Source organism: Poeciliopsis prolifica, unplaced genomic scaffold (genome assembly GCF_027474105.1).
Source record: "Poeciliopsis prolifica strain line A6 unplaced genomic scaffold, Auburn_PproV2 SCAFFOLD035, whole genome shotgun sequence".
Lineage (NCBI taxonomy): Eukaryota > Metazoa > Chordata > Actinopteri > Cyprinodontiformes > Poeciliidae > Poeciliopsis > Poeciliopsis prolifica.
In genome coordinates this window covers 4,327,018-4,342,765 of record NW_026562410.1, presented here as the reverse complement: position 1 = coordinate 4,342,765, position 15,748 = coordinate 4,327,018, and the positions used below count along the sequence as shown (strand labels likewise).

The window sequence follows — 15,748 nt, the reverse complement described above, 5'->3', positions numbered from 1 at the left end:
ACAAAGAACTGTTTTTACGGCATCTTCCTGATCTTCTACTCCCGAGCAGAGTGGCTCTGAATGAATTATCTACATAATGACTGGACATTTTCTGCCCACTGAAATTTTTTGTTGCAACAATAGATGTGACTATTCTTAGTGGAATACATCTGTTTCCCAACTAAACCCATTTATAGAAGTCAGAAAAGCCTCCTTACTGAATCGAATGGTGACGTAAAAGGCAAGTTGAATATTCAGTTAGTCGGCTTGGATAAAGTCGAGATGTTACGCATTAGCAACTCATGAAAGGATAACAAATTGTAAAATTAAATATGACAATTATTTTTTATCATTTCAACAACAACCAGGTAACATGTAATTCCTGTTAATTCACTTAATTCTAAATGAATTAAATTAATTAATTCATTTAATTCTAAATGAATTAACAGGAAGGTGACATTTCTACCTTTATCCCAACATAATGCAATAACGATGAATCAGAAATGACACACAGTTGACATGACGTTGCAGGATGTTGATAATGAGGTTTCACAAAAATGCAAACCTTTCTTCATATTACGAACCACAGTTCAGAGTCTCAGACTCGCATGTCTAGATAAGAAACTGCGGACCAGCAACTCAAGATCTGACGACTGGCCAGCGTTCCCCCCCTTCCAAACTGGAGCAAAAGAAATTGCTGTGCAAGTGATAACATCCTCATTAACTAGAAAAGGATCATATACTGAATACATCACAACTTCCATTCATTAGCTCTGTGTGTAGGTTATATTTTCTCCGATATCTATTCTCCAAAGAAGGCCTGAAAATAGCCGGAATCTGGGATAGCTTCATTTAATACCCTTTGAGATGACCGTCATAATTACTCTAATGAATAATTCCCCATGTTATCTAAAGACACAGATGAGCCTCAGGAGAATGAACGGAGACCTACTTTAACCCAATTAGTTCAGGCCTTCACAACTCGAAGGTTAAGGAGACGCCTCGGGTCCCCCAGAGACTGACAGAAGCTTGGCGAAAGGTAGTCCCCTCCTTCAAAGGTTACGTTCTCGCTACCACACATCGAGGTAATCAATAAGCGTGTTTATGTTCTGGCCTTTTGCGCGAGCAGCTAATCGTTGCTCCTGTATTTCACCCCGTCTTGAAATGTTGGCCTGTGGGGGGAAATATGTAAACAGCTGTGACGCTTAAACCAACACAGCATAACAAACACGGGGCTGACATAAAATGATAATAAACATAATTTTATTCATTTTCCATAAACCCATTAATACAAAAGTCGCAGCCAGAACCCCGTACACCGCTACAGGCGCTGGACGCAGAAGTCTTACGCTTACTCAACCGTAAAGCTAGACGACAAGAAAAACAAACTGGTTGCCACTAGCAACCACATGTAAACAGCTTCCGAAGACGTGTATCTGCCAGGTGAATAATGCGCACTTCTCGACAGACCGCAGACTCTCATGAACTACCTGCTTGAGATTCTGAAAGCCACTTCCTGGATACATAAAGACAGACGGCAGTGCTGCTGAAATGTGCAACAAGACAATATCCTGTGAGATGAGCTCACCGCAGCCTTCAGGCGATGCCGACTCTCGATCGACGCGAAGGACGTCAAGAGAGTTTACAATTCGAAATGCACCAATCGCTTTAAAAGAACAGTGACGTAGGCAGAGGTGGAGGGAAAAACGACTAGTTAGCATCAGTAAAACATTGTTTTTGACCACCAATCTGTCCACATTTACCTTCTGACTGTGGAGTCCATGTGCGACAGCCGGAGTTCAGTCATTTGGTTTAAAGACTGTTGAGGACGCAGGGAGAGCTGCAACAGGATGAACAGGTCCGCTGACTGCTGACAGAGTTTGCCTAAATATTTGCATAATGTTGCACCATCTATACAGACTGATTTCAAAATGGCAAAGCAAATTTATACAGTATGTTTTTTCGTGCAACTCTTCCCATCAAACAATGCAGAAAGCTAAAACCAGTCTCCATTTGTCACAAAGAAAATATGCATTAAAAAACAGAAGAAGTCAGTTCACATAAGGTTGCTTCAACAAGATGTTGTATAAGTCTGTGATGATTCTATTTTAACGTGAAACACATGAGTACTATATAAACCTCACTGTAAGATGAAATTCAAAATTTTGGCAGCTTTTTAAAACCTTTGTAAGATGATTATGAAAGGAATATAAGACCTATATCTCCACAAAAATTTACAAAATCTATCCATCGAACTGGAGATCAGTTTCACTTATCCAAGACAGATGCAAAGAAGCTAGCTAGCAAGTGAAAGTATATTAGCAGCTAAATAGCAGGAGAGTGAAAAACTTCTGCCTGATAGAAAAGTATAGTGAGAAAAGAAAAGAAAAAAAAAATAGAATATACGAAATTAACGTGTCTGGCAAGACAAAATTTAAGACATGCAATTAACATATTTAATGCCAACTTGCTTTTTAAAATTAATTTAAGTCATTTTAAGGCCTCAACATTAACTAAATGGGATATTCCACACCCTGGTAAAAAATAAAACCTGATAAATACTTTCAATGCAAATTGCATATCCACAAAAAGGGGAAAGGCTCATCTAAATGACAATATTTTCTACCTCAACAAAACCCAGCTTCATCGCCTCTTTCAGAGTTAAAAAGGGTAAAAATACAAGAATGTTTTACAGTCCATTACCAACATAGACTAATGAAGCTCTGGTGTTCACCCTGCTTGACTTTAAAACCATTCATAATATACATTTAGCATTTCCTTCAGAGGGATTTCTAATAAACCATAGTAGAATTACGGGACAAGTGCATAACTCCACAAAATGTTGAAGGTCAAACAATGAAGGTCGTCTCTTTTGAACCCATTCAAGCAAAACAATAAAAATATAAAGCCCTGAAGATAGATCCAACAATCTAGGTCAGATTTGTCTGAAAGGAAGAAGCAGCAAACCAATGGTACACTAGAAAAAGACAATAGCAACATTTAAATAAATATATATGGGAAAAAAAACTCCTTCAAAAAAATCTGTCAGTGAACATGTTCAAAAGAGGATGCTCCAACCGTAAATGAAGAACTGGACCAGCAATCTGAAACAGTTGCTCGTTTGTTCTTCTTCTTCTATGAGGGCGAAACAGACTGAGGGAGAGCGATACGATTTGCCAAGATTCAATAACCAGGTCAGACATATTTAGGTCAGAGCTATGCATCCATGCAGACATCGCAGCAATTTCCCTGCTTCCATCCTGAGGAAGGCTGAAAAGAAAAAGATTTCTCCTAATTGCCTCGCCATCGGATCTGATCATGAAACTCGGTTTCAGCCTGCAAACAAATCAGCCTCAAAAACTGTGTTTGCTTTTTAATTGGACTGCACTGTTAAAAAAGATTCCATTAAAATATAAGATTTAACTAATATATTCATGATAAATGTCATTTTTCAGCCAGAAGCATCAAGTACTATTAGTTTCATCAACTTTTGCGTCACATGTACGGTAGTCAAACAGGTCTGCATTAAAAATATTCTGACTAATCAAAAATGCTGCTAAACGAGACGGCCGGACTGAAATCACTGAAACGTCCCAAACATATTCCAAAGAAAGGTTTGTCTTAATCATGCATCATCAGCAAGGATGCCAGAGGCAGTAATTTCGTAGAAATTTTTGCATGCAGAAAATTTGCCCCTGAAGGGCAAATTCCCTGCGGACTCATGGTAACCCAAGTTATCATGATTCCGTCGTCCCGACAGGACGGATGGATGGGATTTCGTCTCTGAAGCAGTAGTTCCACCACCTGGATTTACAGAGCAGGAGATCCATCATGAGAAGAGAGCTATGAATCATTCATTTTCTGTCTCACGTAATTTGGCACCTGTATTAGTGAAATGAGGATGCCTGTTTAATTTACCGAGAAAGCCTTTCGCAGCGGCAGAAGGACAAAGAGCAAAGGAATTACAAGACAAGTCATCAAACAAGTAAAAGCTGCACTAAAGAAACGGAAATGCCTCAGCTTCCATCACGCACACCTGTCTCCGTCAACAAAGGCACATGACTATGCAAAGTCGTCACGCGTCACCTGCGGCTTTTACTTTCGACCTTCCGTGATTAGTCAAAACCGGTCCTAAGCTGTAATACAGCGCATTAAAAAATTATTTAAACAAAAAAATAATAAAAAAATTTAAAACAATCAGGCTACTCTCCCCACACCTGAGCAAACTGTTACTGAACTCCAAAAACAACACCACTCGTCAGTGTGGAAGCTGTTACTGCTGGAAAAAGCCTCTGCGGAAAGTTGAATGTTTCAAGAGTCAATTAAATTAGAGGAAACCTAGAAAGTAGAAAAACATACTATGTCTAATAAAGAAGGAAAGAAGTTATTTTTGTTTGGTTTTTCCAAATTAAATGCCTCTATCCCACAATATGGAGGATTTTACTGTATTTGTGTATTCTATTAATCACAAAGAGAAAAGCTCTTAAAGATGGTCCAATTTTTTTTTCCATGCAGACATTTTTGAAGTCTGACGGTACAGAAAATAAGGAAACGTTAATTATTTAGAAACACATCGAAATCACCATGTTTAGATTCACAAAAAATGCAAATCGGCCACAAAATCTCACACCACACATGCTCAACAAAAAAATAACGTGTTTTCAACAAGATAATAAAGTGACGCAATTTGCGAAGTAAAAATTGTGTTATTATTTCTTTAAAGAATTTTAGTTTAATCATTTAACATTAGTATTGTTCAGTCTGTTAAAACATGTAGGTCAAGGAGTCTCTGAAGGTTCCCGTAGGCTGTCAGTGACTAAAATAAGGTCCCAAAGTTTGTTGACAGATAACAGATAGTTTAGGTAAATACAGTAAGATGGAATAAGCCCTAAGGTGTAACAAATTTCTCCACTGAATGTTAGAAGCTCAGAGTACGTACAAGGTCTCACAATGTTTTTGGTTTGGAAAATTGTTCCATTAGCATCCTAATTTTTGGAAACTCCCATATTTTGAACAAGATGTTTGTCAACGAAATCATTAACTGACCTTTCAGTAAGGAAGAGGTTGCATCCTGTCCATCCTGTGGCTACTGACTGTGCATTGAACCTGTTCAACTGGCTCTGGGCCAGGGAGTGACCACATTGTATAGAGAGTCCTATATATTGTGAGAGCTTGCAGCTCCAAGTCAGAGCTCATTGTAAGTACAGCTGTTGTGCTGTGGTTGCTGTGTGTTCTCCGTTTGCAAACGACAGAGAAATAAAAGAATTTTGCTATTTGCCAGAGTCTCAAGCCTGATCTGTTCCACACAGGTTAAGATTTTATTTTTCCACAGATCATTCAGCTCGACATAGATCATCCCTTCTTCAGGGTGTACACCGTCACCACGGGCTGGGTTCAAAGATTTATCACGACATCGGACTGCTGTGACACGGCAAAAGATCGCGCTTCCCTGTGTGTTTTTATTACAGGGCCCAATGATTTATTGGACCCTGTTTTCTAAAGTAATTTACAAGCAGAGAGCGGCTGAAACACGCAAAAAAAGTAAAATAAACTTGAAGGCACAGTGGCTAACCACCCCAGAGCTCAGTTTGGCACATGCTGCTAAACTAGAGCACGTATTCATTAGCCATGCATACAATACGAGATGTTTAGACACAGATGAGCTATCAGTGGTTTAGCTTGTGAAGTTTCATGGACTTTGAAACAAGGTCGTAAAGTAAACTTGCCTGACTGCACCATGTTACCAACCACTAAATACACAGTTTTATTTAAACGTTATGCTTGGATCCAATAGGATGGCGCAACTGTTGAAAATGTATTATGATTGCCATTTCATTGTGGCCTGTAATAAAACTGCAAAGGACTATAGTAATCCTCTTGCATGGAGTTCTACTGTTGCAAATACAAATGTTGTTGTTGCCCTCCTTTGAGTTCAAGAGCTACTTTGAACAGGGTATCTGCAGGCATCAGCAAATCGAGTTTGCCGACATTAAAATACATTTTTATGCCAACCTGAATTAAATTTAAAAGAAAAAAACATACATATATATTTATAAATATGGGGAATAGTTAGGGGAAATGGCTACATTTACAAACAAGCATACCAAAAACTGTGAACTCAAATTTGTGCCCATGATAGAAGCAAAAAAAAAAAAAAAGCTAGCTGGCTACCGGTAGCCTCAAATACCTTGAGTCACAGAACGCAATAAAAATGTTTGCGTGCAAGTCAAAGTTTTTGGCTGACAGAAAATCCCCACAAGAAAAAAACCAAACAAAAAAAAACAACCCTGCATGACAAAATTTAAGGCCTGTAATTGACCTTCTTAAAACTAGCTTACTTTTCTTTTTTTCTTTATGAATTTAAGACATTTTTTTAAGGCATTTATTTTAAGTCACACAAATGTAAGACTTTTTAATGGTGTGCAGACACCCTGTCTTAAGTTCACACCTTGTCTTTGAAAGGAAACCACAGAAAAACCTCCCCCGACTTCAACTGTATGAAATGTTAAATACCATGCAAAGATGTTTTGCAGGCACTGTAATGTTTTCTAAGGAAACGATAATGCACTTGAGATTATTTTCTCATTTTTGTAAGAGGCCACCACAGCTTGTCTGTTTTCTTGAATAGGGCGTCCTTGTTTCTTGTCAAGTAATGTTTAACTGAGCAATGTGATTGCTAAAAGAGAAACCAGGTCAGAATTGACAATAAATTAACTATATTACTTTCAAGTCTGATCACAGCTGTGATAACAACACTAATGAAATGACGGATCTGCCTTTCGTACCTTGTCATTTATGACTCAAGGACCTGGATCCCAGTGGTTGCCCTTTGACAGATCCAACAGGTTGATTACCTGATAAAAGAACAAAAATTGACTAGATTAAAACATCAGAAAGACAACGTTTAAAAATGCTAACTCCAATCATTTTTTATTTATTTGGTAAGACTTTATCTGATTAAATATAATAATAAATACACCACAGCATTATATGTGCACTTTCAGAATCAACCTAAAAAAAAGAAAAAAAAAGACGATCTTACAAAAATTGTTGACCTGAAACAATTAATCAATTATTGAAATAATCTGTGAATCATCAACTGGCCTGTGCACACTAAAAGAAGGCCATTTTGTAAAGAAAACATATTCAGAGCAGAAAATATATACATTTTGCATTTAAGATAAAAGCTCCATTGTCTATAAGTATGTTTTAGCCAAAACTCCTCAAGTTGTATCGTTTCAGCTTCACCTGGTTCAAATTTACTGAAGGAATTTTATGGCGCTTCATTTTAGGCCATAAAATGTTTATTTCCTTTATGAAAAGGTGAATTGGATTTTATTATTATTATTATTTACTTTACTGAAATAATCATTGGTTGCAGCCCTAAAAAAAAACAACAACCCGGAACTAGTTAAAAAGACGAGACCAGCTCCGTCCTCGTGCAGCTCTGTTGTGTTCCTCAACAGAAGGGAGGGAGGGAGGGAGAGGCTGGACGAAGCGGCAGCAGAAAGAGAGAGAGAACGGCATGAGGGAGGAAACATTTTTTAACTTATTCATAGAGGCTCCCGATCGGCTCCAAACACTGCACTGACACTCATTAGTCTCTGCCCCACTTCCTCTCGGGTGCCTTTATCCTCGTCACATCCATTTGGGATACCGAGTCTCGACAAAGAAAACTTCCATCCATCACACGGAGGAATAAAGAGAGAGGAGCTCCCATTTCAAGCTGAAGGGGGCTGACAGGAGAGATGGGGGTGGGGAGGTGTTGGGTGCAGTGGCTCTGGATTTTCTTTCTCCTCTTTCATTCCCTTTGATTCAGCACCACTGCAATCCATGAAACTGAAAATGGCTGAGAGGAGAAAATCACCTGAAAGACCGGAGGGGAAGCAAGGCAAACGGGGAGAAATTTAATTTTTTAGAGATGCGTCACTTAGCATGGAAATGCTAATATTTATATAAGCTTTCAATTGCCTAATAGGGTATTTCTATTTCACTTTCAAGCACAAATCACCTTAGTACTAGGTATTTTTTTAAATTCATGATACCACTTTTTTCCTGAGCAATAATGTTACAGCGTTAGCTTCTCTTGCTAGGCAACCAGCAAAATGTTTACTCCTATTATGATGTGGTCTGTTGACAATTGTGTTTTTAATACATTTTACTAAAGACTCGGTTAATTGTTTACAGACGATTAATTTCAATTGCCAACCAACGTTGAGCATCGTAAAATTTAATGAGTAGGAGTTTCAGCTCCCAAGATAAAGATCTTTGAGGAGATCAGGGTCCAGAGCAACAATTGAGAGGCAAGAAGCTGCAGCAGCCGATACGCTCCGTCACTGTGAATGCTATTCAAAAGGAAAAAGTAATCATTGAAAAAAAAAAAAAAATCAGTCATGCATGCGATTGTTAAAAACATGTCACCAAATACTTGCATAAGCCGTCAGAGGTTGCACCCGGCAAGAATCACAAAATATTAACATCTGGTATCTGTGGATGGATTTTTATCAGATTTAGTTTGTTTAAAAATAATTATTGATTTCTTTTGATAAAGCTACAAGCTGTTATCACTAAATTTCAATATGCATGCAAATTCAGAAAGTCTGCTATAAATGAGCAAAGGCGTATAAAACGCTGCAATTAGCAGCAACGTAAAACCCGAGTGGTGAGTTTTTATTACAAACAAGACACAGCGACTAATGTTTACACTACTGGCAGCAATAATGTCATTCGGAGAAAACTGTCTGTGCTTGATGGGACAAAGGTACAAAATCTGACCTGTGGTAACCCAACAACTCAAGCAAACAGGTTGAATTGCATTTCTGTGGGACCGAAACAATTAATCGCGATTAATCGATTATTGAAATGGTCAACTAATTCGGTAATTGATTGTTAACTGGAGAATCGAAAAAGGTCATTTGGAGGGGGGTGGGTGAGAACTTACTTGGAGCATAAATTAAGCCAAAATCGTACAAACTGTAAATTTTGCAATTAAAATAAAACACCTTTGTCTTCAATATGTTTTTGCCAAAATTTACTAAAGGACTGCTATGGATTACATTTTAGGCAAAGCAATTTTTTTAACTGATTTGTTTATGAGCATCTTTTAATGTATTTCTAATATTGTACAAAAAAAGAATGTGAGTATTTTATTAGATCAGACTGTTAGAATAATTGATAGATTAATCTAATAATAAAATAATCATTAGTTGCAGCGCTACCTTTTTGTATGAAATGATAAATGCATTTGTTTTAAATGGTATCTGACCATACTGACAAAGCAATCTACCGCCATCGATTTGATTTACAGCACTAGAAACAGTAAATGCAACATTATTAAATGCAATATTTGACTGAAAACCTCCTAATTGTATGACAGCAGCCCGTGAACAACGCCAAACATATTCACTGTGTGGAAATATTCCGACAGGAATGTCCAGTGGACATTACAACAGATTTCTTCTCACCACGTTTACTTCCAAGAACCTCTCTTCCTCCATGTGGTAAACAAAAACCCTTTCAAAATCCTTCCATTACGCAAGTGAGAACGCAAGTTCCTCTAAAAATGTCATGTCATTCCACAGACGAATCGAGACCATATTTCCACCCGTATGTTTAGTGTGTGGCCAGTGGGAAATATTTCTTTTGTAGCTTGTTTTAACCATTAAACACCTAGCATGACAGAAGCACAGCTCGTTTCTTTTTTTGTTTTTTTTAATCGACAGGGCTGCTGATGAGACTCGACAAGGTGCAGACAGATGCTCTGCTAAGTGGGTCACATGCACAGAGTAATCATTGGGGGATGAAGGGGGGTGAAGACTAAATGCACAGATGTTTCAACCCAATATGTCAGATGTATGCAAATCTACATATTTACACTGATTATGAGTCAAGTCGCATTCTCACTGAGCGTTCTATGGACCAAATATCCGTCATATTTAACAGCATTTACATATAAGCATCATAACATAAATCACAAATCCTTCAGGCGTCACATCAGCCGAGGCTCTCTGATGTTTATGTGGCGTAATTAAAGAGGATTATAAATATTTCTTGATGGGATTTATTTACAACAAGAGCAAGACAATGCAAGAAAACTCTACGCATCATAATTTAGGTCAGTCCGGTTGAAAATTAGCTTCAATTGGAAACGGCTGCTCTGAAAGCAGTGGCTCCAAAAGGCTTCAGTTACTGTACCAATTCGTCTTAATCCTTGGTATGCAACCGCCGCGCCAACATTTAGCGCCTAACCCAAAGTAATCGGCGGCAAATCCTTGGGAACAATTAGCTCCACAGGAGGATACAAAATATGCGGATGACAGTCGTTCGCCATTCCGGTTTTCTCTTAGCCGAACCGGTCACGCCGGTTTGAACGAAAGATCGGAAATGGTCGTCACCAGGTTGCAGAGATTCGAGTCAAGGCCAAAGACCAAGATAAGTTGAGAAAAGAAAAGAAGAAAAGAAAGAAAAAATCGTATAACCAGGATATGTCTGAAGTTAATTACAGAAAATAATCTTTACAAAAGTCAGTGAATTAAACACAGGAAGTGACAGAAATAGCTTTGTCTTATCGCTGCTGTACTTAAATGAGAACAAATGTGAGAGACTGAAAGGAACTACTCTACATCTCCTGTGAAAACATAACTACATGGTTGGGAAAACGTTTTTTCTTCATTTAAGCATTGTGGCAAACTCTTTGATGTAGAGCGCTTGTGAAAAAGTGTTTCAGCTTACATCTTCAAGGTATTGTTTAGATGGCAGCTGAACTATGACCTCCAAAGTTATTTTAAAGGCACTCATCCCAAACTCTGAGTGAATTTCTGACCAAACGGCCGTACAGATATTTAAAGAGGAGCGGCCAGAGCAAAGGAGGTGGATTAGCAGCAGTAGGCAAGAACTGATTGTATCATCCGGGATATTTTAGAGTGGAATATCCTCTCTGCTACTGGAGATTGTTCCTGCCCACAGTACTGTTAAGGATGGATGATATGAGTTTGGACAACATAATAGTTTCCCCTTTGGGATAAATAAAGTAGTTTTGAATTGAATTTATCAAAAAATTTTAAACGTTCTTCACATGTACTATATGTTGGTCCATAACCTAAAACTTCATACATCAAATTATTATTATTTTTTTTTTGGAAAAGCTCATTTCTCATTTCGTTTACGTGTGAAATTGACTTGCTGGAGAGGAAACGAGAACTCACGCAGTCACCCACAGGTGGGCATCTTTAAGAAGGAGTAACAGAACTTCCCTCTTTGGGATATAATGTCCCTTTACAAATGACCAGAGCCGCAGCGATGGCAAAGAAAAGCACAAAACACGATGTTACCGGCCCAAAAGCAACACTGAACAGCAACACAAAGTCCAGCTATCTGAACCGGGCTCCGATTTCCCACTGCTTTACAGATTCGGGGTGAGCAAGAACTATACAGATAAAAGCAGTAAAGCTGCCATTCAGCAGGCTTTTAAAACAATAGAACCGCCAAGTAGAAGCAGGGAAGAGTTAGGAAGAGCCTTTGAAACTAAAAGCGCTCAAATGCAGCTGACATCATTAGTCCAGGCTTTTAAATCTCCATCTTTGGAGAACGGAAAAGCCATTTCAGGAGAAATAACGAGGAAAGACGTGAAAACGAGATCAAATGTAGCCTGGGCAGACGTTTGCCTTCTATAAGATGCAGTAAACGATCACAGGAGCGTAATACAAGTCCACATGAATGCTTGTTTTTTTTTTAAATCATTATAAATCATCTGATGAGTTGGAAAGTGAGAAGAGTGTGTGTAAAGTTGAATCTGGTGAAAGCAATAGATTATATCTGCTGTACAATCTGCATGAGATAAGTGGAAGGCATATTACCAACAGCGCTGGTAAAACAAAAAAAAAGAAGTAAAAAAGTATTTTTTAGAACAGCACCATTATCTCACACTGAGGAAAAATGTGAACGGTAATGCTCCGTGTTAGGAAATAACACAATGTTTGACGAATCCTGCTGCTAATACTTTGTAAAACCTAATTTTGGCAATTGGGCGACAGTCAAATATTTCTTTCGGGGGAAGCTTGCAGAGATGGATGTTTGGACAAACCCTCTCTCTGATTCGCCTATTTGTGTTGAATAATTACACTTCTGAAGGAGCCAATAAATACCCATTTTCAGTCTACTTTCAGAGCTCACTGGGTTTTTATTTAAAATCAAATCTGTTCCACCTCGAGGACTTCATGATTCCTTTGACTGGAAGGAAGAATACAATTCCAGAGAATTGTATTTAGTAAAGAATGCTTGGCACTAGAACTGGAGGACACTTTAAATATCCAAAATAAAAACACAACAATAATAAATAAAAACAGAAAGAAAAAGAAAAAAAGCACACACCACAGAAACTCTGAATAAAATGGATTATGATGTAAAATGTTAAATCAAAATGGACGATGCAAATCTCATTTTAACTGCTCACGTGATTAATTGTTCAGCACTTACTAAAGTTCCTTCATTTTATTCAAACAACCAAACAAATCCATGTACATGGTGCATTATGGTTATTATGGAGACTTTGCCACAGATTTTTTACATATTTATTTTTTCTTTGGCATTTTTCTGCTTACTTTGTGTGGTAGTTAAGTAAAGTCAAGTGGTAAAAAAAAAAAAAAAAAAAAAAACGGCTTCCATGTCATTTGTGTCACATTCACAATGTCATGAAATACTAATTAGAAGTTTTTAGAAACATAAAAAACACAATTAAAAAAAAGTGATGCACAAAAAGCTTCAGGTTCGGATTTTGTACGCTTTCTTCAGCACAACCCATTTGTACCAGAGGTTGGTTTCTACCCATTGCTAGATTACAGGCAGAGCTATCAGCAGAAGCTGATTGCTCTGTTTACATTAGAGCTGGGGAGGCCTCTGAAGCCTCATAAGATACAGCATCTGTTTACAACATCACAACACAGCCGTCAAATTAGGAGCGTGGGGCTGAAGGCGGCGAAATCCGTTTTTTTTTTTTCCCCTGAAACAATCCCCTGATCTGAATGCAGACAGCGTTGCTATCTTGTCACACAACACTCTCCCCTTTGACAACCACCACTTTTGTCTGTCCGAGCAGTCAGCTCTCGTGCGTTTTGATAAATGAAATAATCCCCGCAGACAGAACAGAAACGTGGCAGATTCACAACACAGCTGGTCTAGCTCCGATCTGGAGGTTAATTGCTCTCACTTGACAGGGGGGCAAAACAGACTTATAAAAGGTTCAGCTCAGAACGTGTATAGATGGGCCATATAGCTGCGAGGATCCCAATCTGTGTAAACAAATGACGAAGCTGCTGCTACAGCCATTAGTTTAATGACTGCTAGAGGGGATGATGGCTTCATATAGGAGCTACAGAAACAGGCTGCGTTGTAAATATACATGTGCTCCCAAATGGCCAATTACGCCATTGGATCGATTCCATTTTCGTGGAAATACACAAATATTTGTTTGTTTGTTTGTTTTTTAATTGGGAATTTTTGGAATCTTGGTTCCCCGGTTTTCACCCGGTTCAATTTTTCTTTCAAAACGCAGCATACGCAAACGTCATTATAGATCCTCACTTGGCATCATGAGCAGCAAATTTTGTCCTGACGTGCAACACTGCATCCACTTTCAGTTTTGGTTCTCAACAGATCACAGTGGAGTAATCACCGACCAAAGTGTGCAGAAATGCTAGCCCCACACGTAGAAGCAATAACTTATCTTACACCAGGTCCACTTGTTCAGGATGGTGGCGGATCCGTCATGCTGTGGGCCTGCTTCCCTCTCTAAAAACACTGCTACGGTGTGGGACATCAACCAGTTTTAAATAAGAAAACTGAAAACGAGCCACCACTGTATGAAACAAGAGAAAACTTGTGTACCAAAAACAAATAAATAAACCACAGAGATTTTGCTACTACAACAGACAAATGCCTTTTAAGGTCTTTTACAGATCCTTATCTGAGAGCAAACAAATGTGGTCGGCTTTGAAGGTGGGTATCAGTTCAGATTAAAGGTAGAAACGATGGCGAGAGGCAGCTGATAACTGTTTACATCAGAGACAGAAAGGCCCCTCAACAGATGTAACTATTAATAATAATCATCATCATAATAATCATAATAATTAAATAATTCAGCCACCACATTATGAGTTTTAGTTCACTTTTTCTTGCCTGATTTAAATACAGACACAAGTAGCGCTGTTTTAGTGAATTGGGGTCAATTTAATCAATTTAAAGACTATTGTCTTTAAACTGCAAGACATCAGTGACAGCAGTGAAACTTCAGGACCTCTCGGGAGCAGCCATGCTGATGGCGATATTAAATTGCAGCGAGAATTAATAACACCGTCCAAACCCCTACGGCTCTTTTCCCCACCAGAAATATGCTCACGTTCATTTAAAAAGTGCACACCGGCAATATCAATACGTATTAAACCGGGTGTGGGTGAAACTGGGCTGATTTCATACAGGAGGCTGAAGTCGGACAGTATCAGAATGGCACTGCAGAACGCTACGCCGCAGCTAGCGACGGTGTTAGCATGGGGCCCCACAACTTGCGCAAACAAAGGCACTTACCTCAATTCCCGTCGAGCCTTCCCGTCATTTATCGGCGTCCGTGTCGTGGTGGGAAAAGGTGCCAATATCCGAACAGCGTTTTCGAGAATCACGTCGCGGCGAGCTATGCGGTTTTCAGTTACGAGTTTGCCTCGGGTTAGCAGCTAGCTGGCGGTGCCCACTTAAAGAGCAACTTGGAGCTGGCCCACTGCGCACATTTCTCCTTAATCAGTCGACCTCAAGTTCTTCAGCTGTTTTCGCACTTTTAGGTGTTTTCTTCCCCCGATGGCTCTCAAGACGGGCTCAAGACGAAGCACCCGCGACTCGAGCGAATTAAAGACGCGGAACATCAACACACACAAAAAAATCCAAGATGTCCACGACAATCAGTAGGGAAATACAAAAGGTTAAAAAAAATTTCGTACGACCTCCGGGCTGAGCGAAACGTTTTCCTCTAAAGAGTGCCGCACCCAGATGTTTTCGCTCATAATTTCCTTGTGTTTAATCATTGGCCGTGGTCGCGGCTGTAAGGCAGTCGCTCGGAGCTACATGAAGGCTGGTAGGAGTCCAGATGATGAGGCGAGTTCCGTCTCCGCGACCTTTACGTGTCGGAGGCGGCTGTCCGCCAGAAGTCGCTTTTCCAGCTTCACCCGGAGCCGCTTCGATGATGCTTTCACTGTCTCACCCAGAGTGCGTGTTTGTCATGATCCCCGTGTCCCGCCCGAATGTCTCCTTCCTTTCTCGGTACGGACCCACGTTGACTACATGCAGCAAGTGTGCGCATCCCGCTGTGAACGATGTTTTAAAATCCCGTTTCCCAAACGTACAAAAAGGTGTTTGCACCATTATGTGACGATACTCCGGACTCAGGTGGAGTGTTGGGGCCCCCTGCTGGACATCCCGTATATCGTCTTTGATCAACATGAACTTGTGCGCGGATACTGCGGTTCTCTAAACAGATTTTGGTCTATTCCTAATGCTGTCAACATTGGTTGTATGTAAAAATGTAGAGTTTAAGGATGTTTTATGCATTCCTTGTTCCATAGAGTTATTTTGTGGTTTTTGTCCTTGCATTTGCATGTGATTTGACCTGCCAATGGGACGAGATATAGAAATGAGCCACTAGGCTATAATGTATTTACATGTAAATGTTCATTAAAATGTACTGTTCCATTTTGAAAAAAAAAATAAAATAAAATAAATTAGAACCTCT

At 39.2% G+C, this 15,748-nt stretch overlaps 1 protein-coding gene across 3 annotated transcripts in view; it reads right to left on the bottom strand.

The window, feature by feature from the left end:
• erbin (erbb2 interacting protein) overlaps positions 1 to 15,429 on the bottom strand; it is a 54,164-nt gene extending 38,735 nt beyond the window's left edge. Inside the window, exons 1-2 of one of the 3 annotated variants that reach the window (XM_055052680.1) lie at positions 14,557 to 15,428; positions 6,765 to 6,833 (exon numbers count right to left, since the gene is read on the bottom strand). The gene's annotated coding sequence lies outside the window, so the exon portion shown is untranslated. Of the gene's footprint in view, positions 1 to 6,764; positions 6,834 to 14,556 lie in introns of all 3 variants that reach the window. The other 2 variants (XM_055052682.1, XM_055052681.1) reach the window with 2 other exon arrangements.
• Between the last annotated feature and the right edge of the window lie 319 nt (positions 15,430 to 15,748).